This window comes from Scyliorhinus torazame, chromosome 1, assembly GCF_047496885.1.
Source record: "Scyliorhinus torazame isolate Kashiwa2021f chromosome 1, sScyTor2.1, whole genome shotgun sequence".
Lineage (NCBI taxonomy): Eukaryota > Metazoa > Chordata > Chondrichthyes > Carcharhiniformes > Scyliorhinidae > Scyliorhinus > Scyliorhinus torazame.
Genome location: NC_092707.1, coordinates 160727176 through 160754835, shown reverse-complemented (window position 1 = coordinate 160754835; position 27660 = coordinate 160727176). Strand labels below are relative to the sequence as shown.

The 27660-nt window shown below is 46.6% G+C and overlaps 1 protein-coding gene across 3 annotated transcripts in view; it reads left to right on the top strand.

Annotated features, from left to right (window-relative positions):
• The window catches only part of LOC140415761 (transcription factor HIVEP3-like), a 624924-nt gene that overhangs the window by 224361 nt on the left and 372903 nt on the right, over positions 1 to 27660 (top strand). For all 3 annotated transcript variants that reach the window (XM_072501083.1, XM_072501080.1, XM_072501081.1), the window contains exon 3: positions 26343 to 26436. The gene's annotated coding sequence lies outside the window, so the exon portion shown is untranslated. The remainder of the gene's footprint in view (positions 1 to 26342; positions 26437 to 27660) is intronic.

Here is a 27660-nt window from a genome sequence, read left to right as displayed (position 1 = left end):
AGATTTATACGACTACTTTACTTTGGCACCGTAGCTTTAAATTGAAGGTAAATGAAGGAGAATGTGACCTGTACTGAAGTCTGCCTGCCAATAAGCCTGCGTGGTTTAATTATTAGATATCAAAGGGAGGCTTAGATTATTTACTGAGAAAAATGTTCAAGGTATTTATGCTTGGAGACAATGGTAGCAATCTCTAAGTTTATGTGAGAGGTCTCTGAGTTTACAATGAGTAGGCTCTGAGTTTTCCAAATTACCGAAAAATGTTGAAAATACCGTGTATTATTTATTCATGCTACAAACTGTCAATTTATTTCTAAGATGAAAGAGAATTGGGGTCCAGGTTAGTTCATTTGTATTTCCACCTGAATACAAGATTAATGTGTTTCACGTTGCCATGGGAAAGAGGGCAAAGGAAGCCATTTTGAGATCTGGTTACAGGCTTCCCAATAAATCAGTTAATATCTCAGACAGACAGTAGTTTCCTCGGGTCAGCGGAGAGAAGAGGATGTTTGGCTTTGGGAGCTGAGATGGATGGATGTGGGGGGGGGGGGGGGGGGGGGGTGGGCGGGGGGGGGGGGGGGGGGGGGGAATGATCTCCAGTTGAAGAGACACATTCGACAACCTTCTAAAAATTGCAGGGGATTTGTCATGCCTTAGCCAGGGGTAGAAGAAACATTTGAACAGGCGGTCGATTTTAGGAACTCCCCGAAATCTGACGAAAGCATCTGAAGAGTGTCACTTGAAGTTACTAATCAGTGAACAGCGATATGCGAACATCCTGGAAGCTGGGAGCAAATGAGGACATTTGCTAAAAGGACTGTAATTCGGTGGAGAGTGCATATAAGTATAAAAAGGGGAATATCATTTTCTGCGGTTTAAAGTATAAGTTGCTCACAAAAAGAAAATAAGGCATAACCAACAGTTATTTTTTCAGTCATTTGAGACAGTAAAGTATTAAAACATGAAATTTTGTTGTGTCATCTTTGAATCTCATTTTTAAAGTTTTGACGTCGGCTAGATTGTAACATAGGATACTGAGAAGCGTAGAGGGTCAGAGGACCTTCGAGTGCATGTCCACTGATTCCTGTAGGGTATATAGGGCATGCATTTCTTTATTAGATGAGCCATAGAGTATAAGCTAAAGTGAGGTTCTGCTAGAACTGTATAAAATACAAGTTTGGCCACATTTGGAGTCCTGTGTATACAGCTCCGGTCACCATATTATAGGAAGGATGTGATCACATTAAAGAAGAGACAAAGGAGATTTATGAAGATGTTGCCAGGAGTGGAGAATTTTCGCTACGATTCTGAATCAAGTGGCCATAGGTTTAAATCCTTCTCCAGACACTTGAGAACATAATCATGGTAGACACTCCATTCTTTCTGATGAGACCTGAAATCGAAGCCTTGTCAATTCTTTCAGGTGGACATAAAAGATCCCACAGGACCATTTTAAAGAAGTGCAGAGGAGTTCTCTCTGGCTCATGGCCAATATTTACCCATCAACCAACATTGCTCAAACTATCTGGTCATTTTCCTTTTGTGGGATCTTGCTGTGTACAGTATGGTAATCGAAGTTCCCAGCATTACAGCAGTGGCGATGTGCACCATCTGATTGGCTTGGAACACACTGAAGCTGTGGCTAATCATTTCCAGTCCCAATGCCACACCCACCCCATTCTCATCCAGTATGTGATGTGCATTGCTTGGCTTCTCAACAATCAGCTTAAATCTCACTGTGATTCAACACCAGACGTTTCCTCTGATGACTCCATGTGGACTGCAGCCATTTACTATGTGGCAACTAAAGTGCCTGTTCCAACATCATAAAGCCATGGGGTGTGATTTAATGGCCTTTTCGTGCCCGACTTGGTGTCAGGGCGAGGCCATTGAATCTCATGGAGGCCTCTCGCGAGATTTGCGATGCTCAAAATGCCTTGTGAGATTTAAGGAAGTCTTGTGAGATGTGGCTTTCTGGATCTCGCTCTCACTGGGTGTGATCCAGATCAGCATATTTAAATGAACCATTTGGATTATTTAAGTATGTGTTCACAGGATCCTAATATTTGTGCCTGGGAGACCTCACCAGGCCGGCATTTAGTACTGGTTTCCACAAACATGGACCATCTGTAATGTCACCTGGGGGCGAGGTCTCCCAGGCCATTAAAGACCTCCAGGTGATCAGAGATAGGGAAGGTGATACACTGGCTAACTCCCTCTGGTGCCCAGGCACCTTGGCAATGCTAGTCTGGCACCCTGGCACTGGCCACGGGGGGGCTTACAGGTGAAGAGGGGTTGAAGAGGTGTTCCCAGCAGCCTCCCCAAGGTTTTGGAAAGGAGATGGGGAGTCAAAAATGGGGGGCGGGGGAGGGGCTGAAAGGGAGGGACATTGGGGTAGCAATCTGGGTGCTCCGATCTGAGAGGAGAATTTCCTGCAGGAAATGACTCTGCGGCTTTGGCGGAGAGAAACTTCCCAAGGCCAAAAAATGGCAAAGAGCCATTGAATAACGGGGTGTTTATTGGAACCGCTGAGAAACACCCAGATAACCAGACACAGATTCTTTCCGATTAAACCGTGCCCAAAGAGTTTTACCGCACAGAAAGAGGTCCATCGTGTTTGCCTCAGCCATCAAGCACCTATTTTTTCTAATCCCATTTTCTAGCACTTGGTCCATAGCCTTGTATGCTATGACATTTCAAATGTTCATCTAAATACTTCTTAAATATTGTGAGGGTTCCTGCATCTAGAACCCTTTCAGGCAGTGAGTTCCAGATTCCCACTCTTCTGGGTGAAAAAGTTTTATCAATAATAATAATCTTTATTGTCACAAGTCGGCTTACATTAACACTGCAATGAAGTTACTGTGAAAAGACCCCAGTCGCTACATTCCGTCGCCTGTTCGGGTACACCGAGGGAGAATTCAGAATGTCCAAATTACCTAACAGCACGTCTTTCGGGACTTTTGGGAAGAAACTAGAGCATCTGGAGGAAACCCACGCGGACACGAGGAGACTCCGCACAGTCAGTGACCCAAGACGGGAATTGAACCTGGGACCCTAGTGCTGTGAAGCCATACTGCAAACCACTATGCTACCATGCTGCCCTTTATCTCAAATCCATCTCAATCTCCTGCCCCATACTTAAATCATAACCCCTGGTTCTTGACTCCCCTACTAAGGGGAAAAGTTTCTTCCTATCTACCCTATCTATGCCACTCATAATTTTGTACACCTCAATCACGTCTCCCCCCCCCCCCCAGCCTTCTCTGTTATAAGGAAAACAAGTCCAGGCTAACCAGTCACTCTTCATAGCTCAGTGGACAGTTGATGACATTCAAAGATAGTATGACTGACATTTATATAATACCTTATCTTTGCCTCTCAAAAACATTCCAAAGCATTTCGCAGAAAATCGCTTTGAAGTACAATGCCATTGCTATGCAGCTAAATGTGGTGACCATTTTCAACAAAGTTCTCCAAACTCCAATGAGATAGAAGACTGACCTGTTAATTAGTTGGTTTTAGTGATGCTTACTGGGAGATTATTGGCAAAATAAGAACATTCGGAATTGGAGATAACCTTGTGACATGTGTTAGTACTTGGTTGGGAAGTAGGGGATAGTGAGCAGGGATAAAGGGAATCTACTCTGATTGGCAGGATGCAACAAGTGGTGTTCCTCAGGAATGTGTACTGGAGCCTTAGCTTTTCACCATATGCCAATGGCTTGGATGAAGGTAATCAATCAACGGTCCAAGTTTGCATGTGACGGTAAGTTTGGAGGAAAATTAAGTTTTATGGATAGGAAAAAGAAGTTGCGAAAGGACAAAGTGAATGAATGGAATCATTAACTGAGCTACCAGAACTAGTGACAGGCCTTGATTTATGGTCAGATCCAAAGGACAACACCTTCGATAAGGTATTAATACTCCCTCACTGCAATGTCTGCCTAAATTAGGAGCTCACCTCCTGGTGTGGGATTTGAACTCCTCAACTTAATGAGCTCGCAGGTGAAATGGGGATGGATTTTAATGCAGAACAAAACTCTATTTCATGCACTTATCATTAGCACCCTGCTAAATGAAGCCAAATTGTTCGCAAGCAAGAACGTTGCTGATAATTTTGGTGAAGTAAACTGAATATTCCACTTCGAGCTTTCTCTGACCTCAAGAGCTTAGGTTATGTCTAGACGTTTTGTCATTTTTGCCAAGTCTTGGTCACAGTGTTACGTATAAAGCCATTTTAAAAAAAGATCAGTCTTTGTGAAACAATAAAGGTGCCTCCAGAATTTAGTAATGAAGATTGTCTTGACTGAAGAGAAAATGCTAGGTTATTTTACATCCTCATTCCCCGGGTCGCTACAGCACCACTATGACCTGCGACTCGATGGGAGGCGTTATTCTGGATCACTTACCTGGAGACAGATAGTCACTGCCAGGGACAATTTTGGTTAGGTTCTTTTAATTATCTGCTCCCCCTTCTTTTTTTTAATACATTTAGAGTACCAAACAATTTTTTTCCAATAAGGGGCAATTTAGCATGGCCAATCCATCTGCAACACGGGGTTAATGTGCAAACTCCACAGGGTTAGTGACCCGGGCTGAGATCAAACTCAGGCCCTCGGCACCGTGAAGCAGCAGTGCTACCCACTACGCCACCGTGCCGCCTTCTGCTCCCTTCTTCTAATGATAAGGATTGAGAATGAAAATTGTGCAAAGCTGGACTACTGTGCCTGTCGGGTGGAACACGACAATCAGAAATCGCTTTATTTGATGTTTTTCCCGTCCCTCACAAGTGCCCTAAATTTAGAAATGCTTCACGAATGAATAATTTGATCAAGAAACACTGATTCACTGACCGCCCAATGAGTTTCCTGTTACTGTGATACTGATCAGTTCAGGGTTGTAAAGCAAAGAGGATCAGAGTTGAATTAATGACTGATGTGCTGCTCATCCACAATGAACCTGAGATTGAAAGGAATATACACGTCAGAACTTAGAAACAAATGTTGTGATTTCTGTAACTGGCAGTCAGGTAGGAAAAGGGAATGGCTAAATAATTCCAGTAGGTTTAGCTGCTGCCATTTGACCTCTGTGGGGTTTGAGCAGAAACTGAGAGACAATATAATGTGGAATATTTCGATAGTTATAGAGGAATATATATTTATTTGCACATTTAATATAACTTTATTTCTCTATGCAACATAGATATGGATATGTTTATGGACAACTGTAGATATAAGCACAGAAACATCAATTGATCTGTCTATCTATCTAATATATATATAACATATAAATTCACACACACACAAACACGTCAAATTTAGAGGCTGTCTTTCACATCCTCAGGACACTTAAAGAGTTTCACAGTGAACACAGAGGGCAGGATATTCCCCGAGGGACAGGCTACGAGGGATGGTGGGGAGCCAGGTCGGTATGGCTCCGTGGTGCAGTCCTGCTGCTGGACATTGGATGTGTCGTGACTGACCACCGAGCAGGGGCAGGCAGCCAATTTAAACATTTAACAACCCACTATGGCTTGATTCCTTGCCCGTGCATTTTGCTGGCATTGGAACTGCCTCCCGCCACCTGGAGAGGCCGCAGCCAATATGTGGCAGCCAATATGTGGCAGCCTGGGGGTTCATCAGAGCTGGAGGCTCCATGGCCCAAAGGGGAGGGAGTTGTCTATGGGCAGTGAAGTGCCCTGTGACCCCGTCTGGAGGGCCCTGCCTGCTTGGCCCTAGGGAATTTTAATTTAAAACTTGCCCCTCCAACATGCCTCCGCAGTGCCCGCTTCTCCTTTCTTCAGATTAGAACAATGAGAATCAGGGAAGATCCCTCCAGTTGTTGGAATCCAATCTGACACAATGGAAGATGGTTATTTTGGTTGGAGGTCAATCACCTCAGTTGCAAGTTGCATTCATGTCAAATAAGCTCCAGGCAATGACCATCTCCAATAAGAGTTTAACCAAGGGCTTTACCATTGCTGAAACCCCCCACTGTCAACATCCCGAAGGTTATCATTGATCAGAAGTTGAACTGGACCAGCCATGTAAATACTGTGGCTTCAAGAGCAGGCCAGAGACTGGGAATTCTGTGGTAATAACTGACCCCCTGACTCCCCAAAGTCTGTCCACCATTTATAAGGCACATGTCAGGATTGTGATGGAATGAACTCCACTTGCCCGGATGAGTGCTGCTCCAGCAACACTTAAGAAGCTCAACCCCATCTACAACCTTCATGATTAATCCTCTGCACCACCAACACACAATGGCAGCAGTGTGTACCATCTGTAAGGCACACTCCAGCAACTCAACACAATCAACATCCTGGGGTTACCATTAATCAGAAACTGAACTGGACACACCACATTAATACTGTAGCTACCAGGGCAGGTCAAAGGCTAGGACTCTTACGGCGAGTAACTCATCTTCCGACCCCCAAAGCTTGTCAACTATCTACAAGACATAAGTCATGAGTATAATGGAATATTCTCAACTTGCCTGGATGAGTGCAGCTCCAACAACACTTACGAAGCTCGACACCAGCCAGGACAAAGAAGCCTGCTTGATTGCTCCTCCTTCCACAAACATTCAAACCCTCCATCCCCGACGAACACTGGCAGCCTTGTGAACCAGCTACAAGATGTACTGCAGTAACTGACCAAGGTTCCTTAGTCAGTACCTTCCAAACCCACAACCACTACCATCTAGAAGGACAAGAGCAGCAGATACCTGGGAACCCCACCAACTAGAGGTTCCCCTCCAAGTCACTCACCACCCTGACTTGGAAAAATATTGCCGTTCCTTCGCTGTCGCTGGGACAAAATCCTGAAAATCCTCCCTAACAGCACAGTGGGTGTACCTACACCTGAAGGACTGCAGCAGTTCAAGAAGGCAGCTCACCACCAGCTTCTGGAGGGCAACTAGGGATGGGCAATAAATGCTGGCCTAACCAGCGATGCCCACATCCCGTTAAAGAATGTTAAAAAAACTCACCCAAGCTCCTTCGACAGCATCTTCCAAACCCATGATCTCTACCACCTAGAAGGACAAGGGCAACAGGTGATTGGGAACACCACCTGCAAGTTGCCCTCCAAGTCACACACCATCCTGACTTGGAACTATATCACTGTTCCTTCATTGTAACTTTGACTCCCTTGTTAACAGCACTGTGGATGTACCTACAACACATGGACTGCAGCAGACTCAAGGGCAATTGATGATGGACAATAAATACTGGTCTAGCCAATGATGCATGCATCCCATGAATGAATACATTTTAAAAAATACTGCCTCTAGTAAGATTGATGAGTTTGTAAGCCATTGTGGGCTCGGCACTTCCATTTAGCCCTGACATCGGAGTACCAAGCTTGCATGAGAATCTGACCCATTACTTCTGAACTTGCAGTATGTTGATATGTAGGCAAACACTCTTACAATTTTCACATAACAATTGCAATATGTGACTGATTGATCTATTTTGGCAATGGTGGCTGAAGAGGAAATATTGGCAAGTACACCAGCAGTACTCCCCTGTTCTTCCTCGGAGACCTTTTGCATTCACCTGAGAAGGCTCAATGTCTCAGCTGAAAGACGTCACCTCCCTTAGCACTGCAGGGAAGTGGCAGCCGGGATTACCTGCATGAGTCCTGTGAAGGCCTGCAACCACAGACTTCCGACCTAGACAGGGAGTGCTAACACTGAGACCAGCTGAGTGACCGCTGGGCTGACCTCAGCTGTGATACTTTTCACAGTGGAATATCATATTGGCACTCTTCCACCGGCGAATTAGAAATCACTGTTGGGGAGAGCATACAAATGCTACTGCAGTGTACTTTCCAAAGGGAGCGGTGAAAATAATCGCTAAATATCACTGATCAAAACAGAATGTGCTGGAAAATTCTCAGCAGGTCAGGCAGCATCTATGGATAGAGAAACCGTTACCGTTTCAGTCCGATGACCTTTTGTCCGAATTGGAAGATGCTCAGAGAGGTGTTACATTTGTGTGTTGGGTGTAATTTGCAACCGCTGTTGTTTTTTAACTGAGGGCAAGGAAGAGTTAAAGCTGATGCTAATCGTGTGAGCTCTAACACAGTAAGAAAGTGTGCTGATCTGTGTGAGGATACAGCTGTTAACATTTCTGCAGCTGGCTGCTTCTCTTACAGCTGACCAAAGGAAATAGGGAAATGAAACGAGGGCTTTCCACATTGTTTGCTGATGTGCCATGAATCCGATCCATGTTCAGTTATTCCATTTACTCAGTAAAGTGTTTTAATGATTTTTATTTTCATGAGAATACATTTCCAGCATCTAACTTCAAAAAATGCTCCATTCCTCCAGGTACAGTATGACCTTCACTATGTTTATGATGAGATGCCTTCTTGTGAATGGCTGATCAAAAGAATCAGGTTACTTTCAGTTTACACGTATGTTGTGGAACAAAGGGGATGGATGCGTACATGTCTGTAGCCGACTTGGTCGTGCGAGGGTGGAGAAACGCCAAGCCTACTTGCGGTGAATTGTCTCAGGACCCTTTTTATTCCCCGACTGACGTTTTGTTGTAGAAATGTAAATGTTGCAGATGTTTTGCCCGACGTCAGAGATGGCAGGAAAAAATTAGCCTTGTGACAATCTTCCTGTTTATAGAATATGTGTACCTTATGTGTACTTTATATGTGTGTGTATGTATACTGTGCATGTTTATTGCACATGTATATATGCTGCACGTGTGAGTATATACTGCTATGTCGTCCATCCTCAAATCAAGGGACAGCCGGCAATGACTGCATGTGATATTACTGCGTGTTTTATGCTCCATATGTGTCTACTGCGCTTGTGTTTAAATGTGCACGTGTACATAAACAGCATGTATAGAAATTGCACATGAGCATATTTCACAATTGTGTATATACTATATTTTCCGGCTGTTCACACCGGCGGGACCTTCCGACACAGCCCTGCCGACGACAAAATCCTGCCACATATTCCCCTGGTGGTGAGGGTGCAAACAACAATGAACCCCATTGACAGCGGCGAGACCAGAATATCACCCGAAACACGCCACGGGGGCCAGTGGAGAATACGGCCCGATGTGTATGGGTATATCTTGCAGAAAATGCCCCCGATGCCTGGAAAAACGGCTTGGTTCAATTTCTGTTTGGAAGCGTTCAGGTCTCCTTGGGGCAGAGGCCATTAGGGAAATGGGCGTAACAAGGTCTTACTTCTAGCCCCTTGTGTTTGCATGTACTTCCAGTCAACATAGAAATGTATAATGGAAACGTAACAATGAGATCCCAATCCGCAACTTCCGATGGGAACAAAATGACGCCTGCAAATTATACACCAGCCTCGAAACTTCCTTCAGCTTGAAGCCTACACTTGCTCTTTAACTTGGTGGGTGCATCATTGCTGACAACTGCCTCTTCATGCTTAAAGCCTTGCTTAAAGTTTTTACTTCCTGTCACATGTTCCTTCTCAAACTTTAGTATATTTTTAACTTTCATAAGCAAAGCCAATGATCTTCTATTGGTTTTAAACTTCTCCTTCACTAACTTTAACTTAGATTCTCCAGCTCTTATCCCGGCTTGTATTAAAGGAAAATTTGGTGTTTATCTTGCTCGCTTCTTTTATCATCCCATTTAGATTGAGGAGGTTTCTTAGCTACCCTGAGATTAATGCCACACTGTGAGATATTAGTAACATTGATGCACTCGGATGGAAACCTTCTGAAAACGATTTTATTTTAAGGTTTCAGAGGTATTTTAGACAATTTTGTGCTGAGCAGTTTGTAACGAACGTTGCCTGGTGCACATTCGACCGTACAAGCTTTTTTTAAAAAAAATCCAATTAAGGGCCAATTTAGTGTGGCCAATCCACCTAACCTGCACATCTTTGCGTTGTGGGGGTGAAACCCATGCAGACATGAGGAAATTGTGCAAACTCCACACGGACAGTGATCCAGACTCGGGTTTGAACCTGGGTCTTCGGCACCGTGAGGCAGTGCTAACCACTGCACCACGGTGCCACCCTATTGCAGGCTATTTTTAATTGTTCATCATAACTCCAATCTTTATTTAACTAAATAAAGTTAGTAATTTCTCTTGTTTTGGTCACAACAAACTGTGAAGATGGGAGGACTTCATCTGTGAGTGATGGTAGTTGTCAGCATAAGGAGGTGTGTGACTTAATGATTACCTTCCCATTATAGGGGTGCCTTGTTTCAGATTTGGACAATGCAGTGGTGAGGGCCAATAAAGAGCCTCTGACAATCTGATAAAGGTAAATGTTACATGCAGTATGCGCAGCTTAAAGGAGATGGAAAGTGCTTAACGCACTTCTTCAGTTCCCTCTGCATGCATTTCCTGGCAACATTCCTGTCAACATGCCCTACATAAACTCCATGGAGTAGCAGACTAGGGTATCACAGATAGAGTGGTCCCTGTGGAATGCGGAGGGGAAGATGCGTTTTGTTGTGGCATCATGCTGGAGTTGGCGGAAATGGTGGAGGATGATCCTTTGAATGTGGAGATTGGTAGGGTGAAAAGTGAGGACAAGGGGGACCCTATCATAGTTTTGGGAGGCAGGGGTGAGTGTGGAGGTGCGGAAGATAGGTTGGACATGGTTGAGTGTCCTGCCAACCACCGTTGTGAGAGGAATGGCAGTTGAGGAAAAAGGCAGACATAACAGAAGCGCTGTTTTCAAAGGTGGCATTGTTGGAACAGATGTGGTGGAGGCGGAGAAACTGGGAGAATCGGATGGAGTCCTTACAAGAAGTGGGGTGTAAGAAGCTGTAGACGAGGTAGCTGTGGGAATCAGCGGGCTTGTAATGAATATTGGTAATTAGTCTATCACTAGGAATTGACTCAGAGAGGTCAGGGAAAGGAAGGGAAGTGTCAGAGATGGACCATGTGAAATTGAGAGAGGGGTGGAAATTGGGCAGGAAGATTGCTATGGCGGCAGAAAGGACTTTCAAGTTGCGGCCTGCAAGACTGTTAAACGCCTAACTAAACACCCTCGAAAGAAAAACATATTTGAATGATAATAGTGCCTTTCATGATCTCGAGCATCCAAAAATGCATTTTGAAGTGTGGTCACATTTTCAATGTTGGAAACGGGGTGGCCTATTTGCACACAAACTCCAACAGGCAGCAAGCCCCTTCACACTCTTTTACAAAGGAAGGGTGCGGTGATACAAAACAAACAATGGTCTCATCGATCTTGCCCTGACTACCCGAGTACCAGTTCCTCTGCCTTGATGCGCTATTGCTGCTTGCAATTTACATCTTCTGTCTTCATGACTTGATCCTGGCCCGACACAGTCTTCATACCATATGTATATTAACTGTGCTGTGGGAACTAACATTTAAGGTTTTCTACTTTACAGTTCACAACTGGCTTTTACCTGCTGTGCGCTGCTTGTGTTTTGCACCTCGCCATTGCCAGCTTTACTTCACCATCTTAGATGATTCAACCGCAGTCAAATGTGTTCAACATTTGAAATAATTGATTCAGCCTCATCTAGGATTGTAATCATCCTCTGTGGTAAGTCAGTGTAAACACATTGGGAACGAATTGCTTATAGGTGTTGCGATGAATGTAGGAATTACAGATGGACAGGGCGTGATTCAACTAACGGGAACAAAGTCCCATAGTGAGCGCATTTAGCCGCGTGTTACCTAGTCATCGCAGCGCCGAGAAACAAAACGCTATCAAACGGCACTCGGGTTAGATAGGGGGCCTCAGCGGGGCCAAGGCTGAGGCCGCACATAGCCCCGTGTTCTGCATTGAGGAGCTCCACTCGCCAGAACTCCTCAGTGTAGGGAGAAGTCGGGATGCCATTTTTAAATTTTGGAGCCCCAGACGTGACCCCCAACGCCCCCACAGGCTTTAACTCACGACGATCTGGAAACCCCTGCCAGGTCGTCGCCATGTGAAGAATGCCAGCTTGGCACCTTGGCGGTACCAACTTAGTACCCTGGCAGTGCCACCTGGGCACCTTGGCAGTGACAGGCTGACACCCAGGTGGCACTAACAGGGTGCCAGGCTGGCACTGCAAGTGTGTCCGGGTGGCATGAGCAGTGCCAGGGTACCACCCTGCCCAAAGTGTATGCATCTGGGGGCCTCTGATTCCCTGGAAGACCCCCACGAGTGTCGATCCTTCTGGTCTCCGTTTGTAGAGACCAGCAATGGCGCTCGCCCGAGGTCTCTCAGGCAAAGAAGATAAATCCCAACACCTTGGCTGCCTCAGGAAACTGCATCTTGCAGTTTCCTACAATTTGTGGATTCACATCACAACCTCTCGCGAGATCGCGTTAGATCTCACGAGGTGTTGCAAGCCGAGTAGATTCCAGGAACGGGGTTACCTGGCTTTTATTGACCATGTTGCGCCACGGCGTGCTGCTTTTCCGGCGCAAAGTGGCCATTCGGTCGCGCCCATTGTATCGTATGTATTTGGTGCAGTAAGGGTTAAAAGGCTGGGTTAGTGTGTGTATGACTGCTGTAGTAGTGTTTTTAAAAATCCTGGTTTGCAAGACAGTTAGGCTTGTTGGAACCAGAGGTACAATTTAAGTATCGTAAAAGTTTGGGTTCATTTATGTTTATTTATATTAAGAGGGTTCCCTGCGGAATAGTTAATTCGACACATTGGGCGGATTCTCCGCTGTCGGGATTTTCCAGCAGCGCACCCACACCTGGCGATTTCCCGACGGCGTAGGGCTACCCCATTGGCCAGCTGGCGAGACGGAGAATCCCGTCGCCGGCGGGGACGCGCAGCACCAAAACAATGGTGTGGCGGGACAAGGAATCTTGTCCATTGTGTTCAGCTTAGGAAGATGATGTAGTTAATGGGAGGAACCTGAGGTTGAAGCAGTAAGGTGTTGAGGTTCCGTTTTTAGTTTTTGGCTGGAAAGTGAGCTGAGAGGGTTTTGAAAGAATACAACCAGATATTCTGCATTATTCTGATCGGGGGTCAGGTCTCTTTCTTTAAAGCAGTCTCTAAACATTTATCTTTCTCAAAGTGGAGTATTTGGGGTTGGTTTAGCACAGTGGGCTAAACAGCTGGCTTGTAATGCAGAACAAGGCCAGCAGCGCGGGTTCAATTCCCGTACCGGCTTCCCCGAAATGTGGCGACTAAGGGCTTTTCACAGTATCTTCATTGAAGCTTACTTGTGACAATAAGCTATTATTATTATTATTATTCAAGGCAACGGTGTAGAGCTGGGCATTCCTGGGTGCTAACTGTATTTAAAAGTGGTTTGGGATCTGAGATGATTTTGTTGTTTACGTGTAAATGAAGATAGCGGTTAAGGGTTATTGTGTCACTGTATTGATTAACATGGTTTAAGGGGCAATTGTAAACTATTTTCTTGTGTGATGTTACTTTTTTTAAGTATTTTTATTCCAAATTTTCAACATTTTTACAATTTACAACAGTAACAAAACCCACCCAACAGATTAAACCCCCCACCCACCCATACCTCCCCCTCCTTCCCTCACACCCACTCCCCATCCCTCCCTCAGCAGTCAACGGTCACCAACTCTCCAAAAAGCAGAAAGAACAATCCCCAACTTTTGTAGAACCCATCACTCAGCCCCCTTAGAGCAAATTTCACCTTCTCCAGGGCTGAGAACTCCAATAGGTCCCCCGCTGACAGCACCCCCTCCAGTAATGAGGAGGTGGGAGCTATCGGGAAGATCGTGAAGACCTTCCTTGCACAGAGCCGCACGTGCATTACCAGAAGCTCTCCCTCCTCACCAATCCAAACTTCTCATTCAACACCTCCAAGCTCGCAATCCGCCATCCCAGAAACAGGTCCTTCATCTCCCTCATCTTCTTCTCCTCCATCCCCGGAACCTCACATCCATCCTCCCTGGCTCAAATCCGTGCTTTCCCCTAATCGGCAACACCCTCCCCCCCAACTCTGCTCCAAATCTAAAATGCTGCTAAAACTGCCTCCAAATCTTCAACGTGACCACTGGATACACCAAATACTTCCCTGGAGCCAACGGGAGCGGTGCCATTGCCAATGCCTGCAAATCTGACCCCCTACATGAGCCAACCTCCATCCTCACCCACAAAGCCTGCCCATCCTATTCCATCCCTGAACCTTCTCTGCATTAGCCGCCCAATAATAATATATCAGCTTCAGGAGGCCCAATCCTCTGCATTGCTGTCCCCTCTGCAGTCTCGTCTTCCTTATCCTGGCCACCTTCCCCACCCATACAAACAAAAGGATGAGGCGATCCATCCCCTCGAAAAAGCCTTCGGCAAAAAGACCGACAGGCACTGAAACAAAAACAAGAATCACAGTAAAACATTCATCTTCACTGCCTCTACCCGTCAGTGACAGAGGAAGATTATCCCACCTCAACAAATGCACCGTCACCCTCCCCACCAAGCTAGAGAAATTGAACTTCCAAAGACCTGCCCAATCCCAGGTCACCTGCACCTCCAAATACTTAAAGTGAGACACTACCAAACAGAATGGCAGACCTCCCAACCCGCTCCTGCCCCTGGAGAGGAAACTACAAAGTACTCACTTTTCCCCACATTCAGCTTATACCCAGGGAACGTCTCAAATCATAGAAGCAGGCCCATTATGTTCTCCACCGAGGATCCCGCGTCTAAAATATATAACAACAATATATAATCATCTTGCATCATTGAATTTGTCTATATATATAGTTATGGAACCCACCTCTTCATTCACCCAAGGAAGGGGCTGTGCTCGGAAAGCTAGTGATTCGAAACAAACCTGTTGGACTTTAACCTGGTGTTGTAAGACTTCTTACTGTGCCCACCCCAGTCCAATGCTGGCATCTCCATATCATGACTTATTTTGTGTGAAATCGCTCCTAGAGCACTAAGTATCAAAGAACAAAGAACAATACAGAAAATGCTGGAAAATCTCAGCAGGTCTGGCAGCATCTGTCGGGAGAGAAAAGAGCTAACAGAGAAAAGAGCCCCCTCAGTTATTTCTCTTGCTGACCTTCTGCTCTGGTTCCCACCCCCTGCCATACTCGGTAATTCAATCTGTTTCTCTGCCTTCCACTTTTCTCCTTACGAGTTTTTGTTTCTATCCCCTCTTTACTACCCTCTGACTTCCTGCATTGGTTCCCATCCCCCTGCTATATTAGTTTAAAAATATCCTTTTCTCACAGTCTTGCAAATTTAAAATAAAATAGTGGGGTTTCTATCCAGTATCCTAGACACTGTTGGGGTCTGGTCCGGGAGCATAATAGTGTGCAGAGTGTAACAACATTGTAAATGTATTCAACTTGATCGTACTCATCCACAGGCCAGAGCATTTCTTCCCCCAATACTGTCTTTTACTTTTTATTGAATTGTAAAAATGTATTTACATTTTCCCCAATCTGAAGATGCTGATCCTTGCTCTGGCAATGTACCTCGGGCATTAGAAGCCACTGATACTCGCTCAATTAGCCATTGCCCTATGAGCCCAGATGGGGGGGGTGTCACAGGCTGTATGACAATTGAAAGCTAATACGTAGATGCAGCTACAATAATTTTCCACACAGTAGTATTTTCACTGGATTTATAATACAAAGACCCTGGGAATGTTCTAGGGATCAAGGTTTGAATCCTACCAGGCAGCTGGTGAAATTTGAATTCAATGAAAATCTGGAATTAAAAGTCTAATGATGAGCATGAAACCATTGTCAATTGTTGTAAAAACACATCTGGTTCACTAATGTCGTTTCGGGACCTTACCTGTCTGACCAACATGTGACTCCAAACCCACATCAATGTGGTTGACTCTTAAATGCCCTCTGAAATGGCCACTCAGTTCAAGGGCAATGGCCACATCCCATGAATGAATAAGTAAAACGCATGGACATCAGTCAACATCAATAAAACATTTGCCTCATTGCTGGTTGTATGATCTACTCTTCAAATGCACTTTTAGGACTATCGAAATAGGAGGATGTCTCGATCAGCTGCCCCGGAGAAACAGACATTTCTAATTATGCCCTGGTTATTCATAAGGTGGGGAAGATGTCAATCTGTTGGCCCAAAATAGTTAATACTCATGTCAGCGGAATCAGAGACAATCTGACAACAGGTTCATTGTCACTGATGTATTTCTTAGAGGGACTTTGCTCACGGTAAGAAATAGGGAAGAGGAGCACACATTCAGACCCTTGGTTCTGTCCCGCCATTCATTTAGATCGCAGCTGATCTGTATTTTAACACCATTTACCAACCTTGGTTCCATAACATTTAATACCCATGCCTGAAATAAATCTATCAATCTCAGCTTTGAAACCTTCAGTTGACCCTCAGCAGTTTTTGACGGAGATAGTTTCAGATTTCCTTCTCCATTTGTGTGAAGAACTGTTTCTTGACATCATCGCCAGATGACCTACCTCTAATTTTAAAGTTATATTTCCCATGTTATGAACTCTGCCCCTCCATGCCAGAAGGAGTAGTTTCTCTCTATCCACCCAATCAATTCCTTTAAAACGCCTGAAGCACCTCAACTACATCCTTCTTAAACTTTTATTCTCAAAGGAATACAATCCTCATTTAAGCAACCTTTCTTCATAATTAATAATGAACATCTGGGGTGCAGGGGAGATTCACAAGGATGTTGCCTGGGATGGAGCATTGCAGCTGTGCAGAGAGGCAGCATAGGCTGCGTGTTTTCCTTAGAACAGAGAGTGGGTCAGATAGACCCATCTCTCTGTTGAGTGCAAAGCTGTCGGATAAGGTGCTGGCAACCCGTTTGGAGGGGTGCCTGTCAGGAGGTAATTTCTGAGGATCAGATGGGGTATGTTAATGGCCGGCAGTTGTCAGCCAATATTAGGAGACTTCTGAATGTGGTACTGTCGCCCTCCTCGGGGTTTGGCCAGCGGGAATCATCTCCATGGACGCAGAAAAAGCTTTTGAACAATTGGAGTGGGGGGGGACCTTTCTGAGGTATTGGGGCGGCTTGTCTTTGGGCCTAAGTTCATTTTGTGGGTTAGGCTTTTGTACAGGGCCCCCACTGTGAGCGGCCATACCAATGCATTGAGTTTGGGATACATTCGATTATATAGGGGTACAAAGCAGGGTGTCCACTTTCCCCATTACTGCTTGTTTTGGCAATTGTACCATTGGCCATCATACTTAGATCAACGGCAGGGTGGAAGGGTGTAGAGAGGGGAGATAGAGAGCATAGGGTGTCCCTGTATGGCGATGATCTGTTGCTGTACGTCACAGACCTTTTCTCGAATGTGGGGAAGATAATGGAGGTGCTTAGGAAGTTTGGTTCCTTCTCAGGATATAGTTTGGACATGGGTAAGAGTGAGGTTTTTCCGGGAAACCCTCTGGAGAAGGGAGCTGATTGAGAGAGGCTACCTTTTCGGCTGGCCAGGTCTAGTTTTAGGGACCTGGGAATACGGGTGGCTCATGACTGGGCCTCGTTACATAAGTTGAACCTGGTCAGTCTGGTAGAGGGGGTGAAGGCAGACTTGAAGATGTGTGATGTCCTCCCATTGTCTATGGTGGGTTTTTTGTGTGTGTGGGGGGGTGGGGGGGGGGGGGGGCAGCACTTTAAATTGGTGTGTACGTCACTACTGGTGCAGATCTGTGTGAACTAGGGCAAGATTCTCCAATTCTGAGGCTAAGTGCGGAGGACCCATGGCGTTTTACGTGGAAAAAACTGCGTCGCCCCCACACCGATGCTGCGACCGGTGAAAGGCTAGCAGCCGCGCCACATAAATCGTCTGCCTCCATGAAATAAACGGCTGGAAAATTGCCGGGTCCATGGCCACACATGCGCACGGCGACAACCTACGGCGGTTACGCCGTACAACATGGCGTTGGCCGTGTGCGGACCCGACCTGCCAGATAGTGCCCCCCCTGGACACCCACTCGCCACCCCCCCACCAGTCCCCCCAGCCCTCACGGAAGCCCTCCGGCCAGCAAGATGGACATTGCAAGCCGGACAGAACAGTTTAAAGCAATGACCCCATACCTTGTATTCGGTCACAAACCTTCTCATAATTCTTGAAACAAAACAAGCGCACGCATAAAGTAGTTGTTATCTTTTGATGTGGCATTCATGTTTTGATTGGTATAGCAGAGTTTGTGAGTGTGGTATATGATAGGTGATTTCAGTAGCGGTTGCGATGTTCCCTGATAAGGGCAGTTTCATAGGAGTGTAGGCAGTTACTCCAAGGACGTCACAAACATCATTTTCCATCAAAAATAAGTTTACCAAAAGACAAAATCAGCCCCAGAGCCACACAGGAAATAATCTTTACCTTTGCGTTAGAAGGATTAATTAAGTTATCATCAATTAAATTTTCTATCTATTGAGTCTGCGTGACAGAGAATCTACTCCATAATATACTGAAAATGTGAAAAAGAAATTCAGTGGACACTGGAAATCCAGCAAAAAATGCAGGATATGCTGGAAATAAGCTGGGAGTCTGTCCAACAGCGCAAGGAAATTGGGACCATATGTACATTGTTTTATAGCGCACACTTGTATGCAGCAACGTAATTACTCTGGAGTATTTCTGGCTGGAGAATTTAAGATGGACTGAAAAGTTTTCCTCATCCAAAATTGAACCATCACCTTGTGTTCGCTGTGCTTGCATAGCTCCCTGATTTTAATATTAATATCCCCATGTTTCTGTTCAAATCCACCCAAGGCATGGCCTTGCCCTCTCGCTATCTCTGTAATTCATCCAACTCTATAATCATCTGAGATTTCTTCCAATCCTGTCTTATTCTGCACCCCACTTTTCATCGCCCCAGTATTGGCAGCTATGCCTTCAACTGCCAAGACCTATATCTTTGGAATTTCCTCCCTAAACCTCTGTGTCTCTCCCTCCTCATTTAAGTCACTCCTACGTCTTTGACCAAGCTTTTGGTCATGTGTACAAATACCTCCTTATCTGGCTCTATGCCAGTTTGGATCAGACATGCCTTAGGATGCTTTACTACATTAAAGATTCTATCAGCTGAACGTTCTTAGTCCTGTAGAGATGGGGGCAGCTTCCTAACACATTCCCAGCTCTGGGATACTTTCCCAGAGGTGGACTTATAAGTGGGTTGGCTACCCACTCCACAGAGATGGGCACCAAATTAATCCAATTAAGGCCCCACTTAGGGACCATTTTGTGTCAGTGCCGGTATTAAGGGTGGCATGGTGGCACAATGGTTAGCACTGCTGCCTCAAAGCACCAGGGACCCGGGTTCAATTACGGCCTTGGGTGACTGTGCGGAGTTTGAACGTTCTGCATGGATTTCCTCCAGGTGCTCCATCCGGTTTCCTCACACAGTCCAAAGATGTACAGGTTAGGTGTATTGACCGTGCTAAATTGCCCCCTAGTGTGCCCCTTAGTGTACAAAGGTTAGGTGGGGTTACGGGGATGGGACGTGGGAGTGGGTCTAGGTAGTGTGCTCTTTCAGAGGGACGGTGCTGACTCGATGTGCCGAATGGCCTCCTCCTGCACTGTAGGGATTCTATGAATCCATGATTTTACCGATGTTGGAGTGACCCCGTTTCCTTCTTGTGTGTGGCCAGCTTATTCATTGTGGCCTTCCGGAGGCTCCATGCCTCATGCATAGAACCATGGGGTTGAAAGTTTGTAGCCCACTTTGTGCAGGTCCTGTGGAGTTTTTTCCCTTCAACCCAAGGACTAAGCATCATCGGGCTTCTCTGTATTTGATTGACAATGCGCAGGCAGTGAGGGCACCTCCATGGTGAGGCATCGCGTGCCTGTGGCCATGGCAGGGCCCATCCCTCCTGGGGGGACATGGCAGCCTTACATGGCTGCGCGCCATCTGGCTGGGTCTGCAGCCTCTGGATCCCACCCACCATCTTTCATAAGATAGTAAACATGGGAGCCGACCATTAGAACGTTATCTCATGAAAGGTTATCACGGCGGGCAAACTAACAGCGTGGACGGACTTGGGATCCCCATCTGGGCCTGCCTAATACCCACGAGAAAGTCCAGCCCTGCATAACTGCAATTTATTCTTGTCGGCCATTCTTAGTGTGAACAAAAAAACAAAGACCTGTTATACTATGCTCTTGGCTCTTTCAGGGGGCAGTGACGTCAGAAGTGAGAGAGCGCACTTCTCTCATCAACTTCCTATCGTCAACCACATCCTGGGGTTTTCTTTGTCATTGCGATAAAGGCTAAATATTGCACACCGAGGCTAAATTTAGATCCCCGCCCACTGACTCTGATTTTGCGTGGGCCGGAGGGGTAGAGAGGTGAATGAGCGCCGTGAAATGTCATTTTTGGTTTCTCACTTCCACTTCCACAGCTTGACACGTCAGACAAATTGCCAGTAGAACAGTTTAGCCGCTTTTCTTTTCTCCCCCTCGCGACTCTGTGAAACCCAGAAGCAGTCGCGTTTCCTGACCGAGAAAGAGACAAAAAGAAAAGAACAAGCTCGATGCACTTATTTTTAACCTCACCCACCCCCACACCAGACAATGTTTCGAAGACCGTCATTGTTGCGGAATAGATAAACATCCGCTGATCTGCGGTCAAAAAATATTGGGAGCTGTGGCCGAGCATGTGGTACCATGGACGGATTACAATGGCTCATTTGATGAATGGCAGCCCATCACTGAGCTGCGACATGAATGAATTGACCTTTGTATCTACCGGCATCACTGACGGTGTTGTGTTCTCCTCTGTTTCCCAGTTCAATTTTGAATTGATCCCCCCCGGTGGCTGAAGGTAAAACTAACCTCTGCAGACCATCAACACTGACCAGAATCTCAACTGGACCAGCCGAAAAGTGCTGTCGATACTACAGCACCTTGGAGACTTGGTGTTCTGCCGCAAGTCATTCACTGAAGCCTCTCCAAGGCACAAGTGCGGAAGTGCGATCTCCATTTGTCTTGATAGGTGCAGCTGCAACCATTCTCAAGAAATTTAATGTCACCGCAGACTTGCTCTATGACATGCTGTCCAAAAGCTGTGAACTCTACACTAACCAAAGAGGTGTGGAGTTTACCTCTTTTCCTATATTACAACAATGCCAACACTTCAAAAGCACTTCATTGGTTATAAAGCACTTTGAGATATGAGGTGGTCATGAAAGGTGCCATATAAAAGCAGGCCTACCTTTTTTCCTCATGAATGTCTTGCGGAAGAGCAGCACGGTGGTGCAGTGGTTAGCACTACTGCCTCACGGCGCTGGGGCTCCAGGTTCGTTCCCAACCCCGGGTCACTGTCCGTGTGGAGTTTGCACATTCTCCCTGTGTCTGCGTGGGTCTCACCCCCACAACCCAAAGATGTGCAGGGTAGGTGGATTTTGAACATACTGCTTTGAAAATCACTCCATCATGTCCGTGTGGAGTTTGCACACTCTCTTACTTGGGAAGATATTTTTTTAAATCAGTTTGATTTATTTTGTTTCTCAAAATCCTCCATCCAAATTGGACTGTCCTGCTTTTAAAAGATTTTAAAAACTGCTCACCCGCCCAGCACTTGGACGCTTTGTCCCATGTAGTTAGACATCAAGGGCAGGATTTACAGGTATCGTTGCGCCCGATTTGGTGACGTGACGAGGCCCTTGAATCTCATGAGAGGCCTCTTGCGGGATTCACAACGTTTGAAGGGAACCTCGCTAGACGTCGCGATCTGGATCTTGCCCAGCGAGGGCGAGATCCGGATATGCATTTTTAAATGAGCTGTATGGCTTTTTAAATATCATTGCATCGGATTCTCCCTAGTGCCCGGGAACTAACGGCCTCCCCAGCGAGGCCTGGACAAATACCGTTTAATACTGGTCCACACAATTGCAGACAAGCTGTAAAAACACCTTGGGGGTTTCCCAGATCATTGGAGACCCTTCAGTGGTCTAGGACAAGGCAGGGTGACCCACTGGCTCTCTCTCTGGCACCTGGGCACCTTGGTACTAGGTGCCTGGGTAGCACTGCCAGGTTGGTGAGCGCACTACCAGGGTGCTAGGGTGACACTGCCAAGGGTCTGGGCCTGAGAGGGGCTATGCCCATGAAAGGGGGAATGAGGAGGGTTATGAAACATGGGGATGAAGGGCAAGTATGAAAGGGCCTCATAAAGGTTGAGGGGAGAGATTAAGGGTGGGGTCCTGAAAGGGAGGGGCCGAAACAGAGGGTGGTAAGGCCTGAAAAGGTGGGGCCATAGCGATCCCATAGCGGGGTGTCCTCACTTGGGGAGGTTGTAGTGTAATGCCCATGTGTGTGGGGGGATGGCATTTCCCGTGAATGGGGGATGTGGCGGACCCTCACGCTCACTTAGAGATCGGGGCTCAGTTTCAAAATGGCGGCCTCATCTCTGAGGACAGGTCTGGCTGGCGAATGCAACTCCCTGGAGCCCCCTGGGACACCTACCCCAGTGACCGGGACTTTCTCTAGAGGACCTCGGCAAAGCCCATCTAAGACTGGGGCGCTCAGCACCACCTCATCAAGGTCCATCTGGCACTGGGACATGTCTCCCAGCAACTGGGACATGCTGTCGAGGCTCTCAGCCATGGCCGTTACTGACTGAGCCACGCCTTAGACACCACCATTCATGCTGCTGACATTTTGCACCAGGCTCTCCACCACGGTCGGCACCCTAGCAGTGTTGGCCTTGGTGCCATGCATTGCTGGCGCTATTTCCTGTGCCTGTCGCCTCCAATCGACTATGGACCTGCTGTAGTGTCACTGACATCCCCCTCTGAATCTCACGGCTGCACCCTATCTACTGCACCAGCTCCGGGTAAACGTGGTCCAGCGACTCAGCATCTGACTGGGACCCAACTGGGTCCTGGGATCCAACAGACCTCCCGACTGCTGTCTCACCTGACCATTCCTGCCTCCATTAGATGTGCATCAGCAACTGTGTGGTGCTCACCAGAATGTGCCCCAGAAGCCTGTCCACTTCTGTCGCCCACCAAGTTGTGTATCCCTGCGCTGGTGGAAGGTGGGGATGTCAGCTGTGCCATTCCCCCCCCGATGTGTTTTCATGGGAGGTGGGGGGATGGGACCACCCAGGATGTGGCAGTACCATCGGGTGAAAATCCTGTGGGAGAATGGACATGTGGTCAGTGGGAGGGATGGGTCATTCTACATGGCATTAACAACATACCTGTGACAGGTCACCTGGGTGGGCCCAATGGATCCTCACCTCTGCGCCATATGCCAATCTCTACATCGGGGACAGATATGACCTCGGCCACCCCCGTGACTTCCAGGCCCCTTTCCTCGTCGGGGGTGAGGATTCTAATGACTGACACTTCATCACCCCCCTGGACACAATGCCATCGGTTGTGGGCCAACATCTCCTGCGGGAACACAGAAGGGGTATCATTAGCTGCACTGTCATTCGTCGTGCGGGTGGGGAGGGGGGGGGTGATGTGTGGTGGCGATGGGGGGGGGGGATGGGGAGTAGGGGAGACAAGGAGAGTATGGGGGGGGGGGCTGCATGGGTGGCACTGCTGAACATGGATGGGCCGGGCACGGAACAGTGCTGAGCAGGGGTGGTGCTTGTGGGGTGGTGGGTGGGAGGAGGCAATGGCAGATGCTGGTGCCAATCCACCCATGCGGCCCGGTGGAGGTCGTTGACCATCTTAGGGCACTGGCTGCCGGTCCTTCTGGTGACGCTCCCCAAGATGGCGGCCGCTGACTTGTGGCTGACCCTCGAGCACCTCGGGGGAACAGAGCATCCCATCTAATTTCAACTGCGTGCAACAATCTGGCCAAATCGGCACCCCGAATAGTAGGGTTGGTCATCTCAGTGGCATGGCTGCGAGCTGTGTGGGGTTTGCTCTGTAGGATCGGCTTAAGTGCTGCTCCCCTTGTTAGCAGGGAGCTGGCAGGCACAGTCCTGGCGAATCAGCTGGTGGGACCATCATTTGTGGCGTGATGCCCGTGGGTCCTCATTAAGTGGTGCAATTAACGTTTGATACTGGTGACTGCCTCGCAAACGTCAGTAAACACGCAGCAGTTCTCGCTCGCGACCACACTCAGAAGCTTTTCCATTAACCTGCACCTGAGATCATTGGCATCATCTGAAGAAATCCTTACTGTAGCTTGGGCCTTACCTTGACTCTAGAAATGCTTCAGACCACTTCATGCAAATAATTACTTTTGGAAATACTGTGGGAGACTGTCAGTATGTAGTAAATATAGCAGCCATTTTGTACACAGTAAGATTCAACATTCAACAATGAGGTGAATGAAAGGAGTGAGTTTAAGGTGTTTTTAGTGGTATTTTTGCCAGGATTCCAGCTATCTCCCAACTCTTCTTTGAGAGCAGTATTGTCTCTTGGTGCACCAATATCTCCTGGATTTTCATAGAATTTACAGTGCAGAAGGAGGCCATTCGGCCCATCGAGTCTACACCGGCTCTTGGAAAGAGCACCCTACCCAAGGTCCACACCTCCACTCTATCCCCATAACCCAGTAACCCCACCCAACACTAAGGGAAATTTTGGACACTAAGGGCAATTTATTACGTCCAATCCACCTAACCTGCACATCTTTGGACTGTGGGAGGAAACCGGAGCACCCGGAGGAAACCCACGCACACACGGGGAGGATCTGCAGACTCCGCACAGACAGTGACCCAAGCCGGAATCGAACCTGGGACCCTGGAGCTGTGAAGCAATTGTGCTAACCATAGTGCTACCGTGCTGCCGAACAGGCGCCGGAATGTGGCGACTAGGGGATTTTCACAGTAACTTCATTGCAGTGTTAATGTAAGCCTACTTGTGACAATAAAGATTTCTCATAAACTTGTTCAAATCTTTCCAAAGTTTTGCCCCTCCCTATCCCTCCATGGCCTCACCACTTCTGTAGCGGGATTCTCTGATCTTGTCTGTGGTGGGATCCATTGCGCGTGAAATCGGAAAATTTGGCGTTCCAGTCAAAATTCCATTCACTTTCTGCGCATAGACCGCTGAACTCTGGCTTGTGTCCCTGGATGGAATGTCATGGTAGGGGATACAGTTCGACAACATGTGTACATGGAGTAGGCACCAGTGAAATCCAGAACCCCAAAACCCTGCTCCTCCACCCAAGAAATAAACTGGCCAAGTGTCCGTTGAACAATAAGTGTGAAGAGCAGAGAGCTATGGAGATTTGTATCACAGAATGCTGCCATCTGGCGCAGCATGTAGCTTTTTGCTGATGCCATTCAAAACTAATCCCATTGCCTTCCATTCTTCCTCAGAATTGTGAATCACAAATTACCAGTGAATAGGCACATTAACTCTTTACCCTCACTATGGGGAAATCTAACAATAAGCACAGCATGATGGCATAGCACTGCTGCCTCACAGCACCAGAGGCCCGGGTTCAATTCCGACTGTGGGTAACTGTCTGTTGAAGTTTGCACGTTCTTCCTGTGTCTGCGTGGGTTTCCTCCAGGTGCTCCAGTTTCCTCCCACTAGTGCTTGTTAGGTAATTTGGACATTATGAATTCTCCCTCTGTACCCGAACAGGCACCGGAATGTGGCGACTAGGGGATTTTCACAGTAACCTCATTGCAGTGTTAATGTAAGCCTACTTGTGACAATACGGATTATTATTATTATTAGCTCTAATAGGTACGATATATAATTGTCTACTCTACATTCCTCTGGAACTGCTTCGCATGTCTCCTAATGCTAGCGTTGAAAGTTTCAGTTAGTGGTCAGATGGTTCATATCACAGAACCCCGCAATACCGAGATACTTGTAAAATTCTGGCCTCTTGCACTTGCCCCATTTTCATCACTCTGCCATTGTCATGCTTCAGCTGCCTGGACTCTGGAATTGCTTCTCTCTGTGACCTCTCCACTTATCTACCACTCTCTCCTCCTTTAAGATGCTCCATGTCTCCATGTTTCCTTATATAGTTCAATGCTGTGAAGTTGTGAAGCTTTGCTATGTTATATAAATGCAAGTTGTTGTTATTGACAAGCTGCTAAATTCCTATTTAGAATTGCCAGATATTTGCCTTAAGAGAGATTGGGAAAGTGAGGGGATTCAGCTTAACAAAGCTATCCTGTGACTGGTGCAAAACAGCACTGGGGATGACCCAGGGATTCACCATCTATGCATCCAGTCTCTGGTCGTAAGTCAATACACAGTGTGTGGAGACCAGCAGAAATTTAGATGAATTAGGGGGAAGACACGTGTGTGCCACAATATACTTATTCACTGGGGTTAAGTTAATCTCAGCAAAATTCATAATGAACATGTTAAAATAGCACAGCACAGATCTTGGCAAATACAATATTGTTAACAGATCCTATTGGAAGCAATTTCACGCCTTCCATTGTTTAGTATTGATATCCAAACTGATAATTGTCAAATAATTGACAATGTTTGATTGTACTTTTCTTCATGTCTTGACAGGTCAAGTGATGAAACTGAATTAGAGGTGTCCAGAAATCCACACAGGGTGAAATAACGGGATGGACCTGTATTAATATCAGCAAAAAACCAAAAGGTAAATGTGTTCCGGTTGGGTGTTTCAGTGGTGAATATTTAATGGTTACAGCTGCCACTCTGGGATGTTGCTACCTCTTCAAATCTGTTGTACTGTTTCTAAACTGGACCCAGTTTAGAGAAGCAGCCTCAAACGCTGCCATTTGGTTCTTGTCTACCGCACAGTGGTTTTTACCTCTCTTGACCTTACTTTGATATGCACAGGCTCAGATATATACCTGGTAACTGGAATGGCCCAAATTTGTTATTGTAGCCCTTTTTAATGAGGACTCTTTCAGATTCTCTCAATAATTTTGAGGGTGGCCCCTTGGTGTGGGGCCTTGTCATTAGGCAAGGAGATGAGGCCTTCAGCTGATGTGCTGTCTAACTGGATGGTTGATAATGATTGGTTGGTCAGAGACAGACCAGAAGGTTGGGAGATTGGCTGGCAGCAGATAATCTATGCGTGTCATGGGCGAGTATACAAAAAACTGTCTTTAGAGGCCTTTCCACTGGCAGCTATTTCTGTGCCGCTGAAGGGAACCTGGAGAACAGAATTATTGCGGCAATTTGGAAAGAGGGAGGCGCTATTATTTTTCCTAAGTCACCTTTTGGATAATATATTTGATGATCATAAAACTTTAATTATTTGATAGCCCCACATTTGTTTTTTTTCTATGTCACAACAGTTTATAATTCTTTTGAAGGACTTAGTTGACATCCTAAGGTCATGAAAGGCACTATATAAGTGCAGTTCTTGATATTGTTGGATATTTAGAGGATGGCTCCATTCACACACACAATGAGTTATCATTCTGGAATAACATTATGCATCTGCTGCGAGATTCTCACCAGGGGAATGCAGTTCTTTGGTTATGAGGTATGCCTTTCACTAAAATCTATTGAAGGTGAAATTCCTCTATATTTTTAGCAAAAATAATGATGGAACAAATCTACAGTCCTTTATGTGTTGAGAAATCCTGTCCCAGGGTAGTGCTGTTCCCCTTGGGACTGCTGCCCAGGGGGATGCTGTCCAAGAGTAATGCTGTCCCAGGATAATGCTGACTCAGGATAATACTGTCCCAGGGTAATACTGTCCCAGGATAATACTGTCCCAGGAGAATGCTGGCCCAAGAGAATGCTATCCCAGGGTAATATGGACCCAGGGTATTGCTGTCCCAGGGTAATATGATCAGAGGCTCAGGGTAATACTGTCGCAGTGGAATGCTGATCGAAGGTAATACTG